Here is a 667-nt window from a genome sequence, read left to right as displayed (position 1 = left end):
AAAGTAGGGGTGCGTGAGAGTCCACACGACCTCGGGCCACATAGTTGGGGTTGAGGTGCAAACATTTTGAGAATATGGACCTCTAAGTGCCCGGAAATTGCACTCTCATACCTTAAAAATCATACAGGTACTATATGTTCATATCAACAATACGCAATTAATTCGTTGGTGTTAGGCCGGTTCGAGGGTCGTTTGAACAAAACGGCAGTCTTCTTCTGTCTAAAGCATCCTAGTTAGTGCCGTAGTAAAATGGTTGGTTTATTGTTCAACAGCGGTGTTTGTAAAAAATGTACTCGCGCAGCAGAGTGGTCAGGGGAGTTGGAGGAAATCCCCACCAGACAAGCGCGCGTTGATATGAAACGTCATGAATCACAGAGCTTCAGGATTGGATAATTATGCTATATGCCGAGATTAACTATGAGTGTAAATACCACTCACATGTCTACGGCCATACTACGTTGAAAACACTGGTTCTCGTCCGATCACCGAAGTTAAGCAACGTCGGGCCCGGTTAGTACTTGGATGGGTGACCGCCTGGGAATACCGGGTGCTGTAGACTTTTTACATTTTCTTCCCCCAAATGGATTGATGTTTACTTATTGTTCGTTAAAGATGTTTTTCTTTTTCTTTCTTTTTTTTTCTCTTAACAGTTTCATTATGTACGGTA

The 667-nt window shown here is 43.0% G+C and overlaps 1 non-coding gene across 1 annotated transcript; it reads left to right on the top strand.

Annotated features, from left to right (window-relative positions):
* The first annotated feature begins 440 nt into the window (after positions 1-440).
* On the top strand, positions 441-559 carry LOC117109325. The gene has a single exon (XR_004445502.1). It is a non-coding gene; the product is annotated as a 5S ribosomal RNA (ribosomal RNA).
* Positions 560-667: the final 108 nt, after the last annotated feature.

The sequence above is a fragment of the Anneissia japonica genome, unplaced genomic scaffold, assembly GCF_011630105.1.
Source record: "Anneissia japonica isolate Jap-2015-1 unplaced genomic scaffold, ASM1163010v1 scaffold211074_len729_cov118, whole genome shotgun sequence".
NCBI lineage: Eukaryota > Metazoa > Echinodermata > Crinoidea > Comatulida > Comatulidae > Anneissia > Anneissia japonica.
The sequence above is the reverse complement of the archived record's forward strand: the minus strand, read 5'-3'. Positions and strand labels throughout refer to the sequence as shown.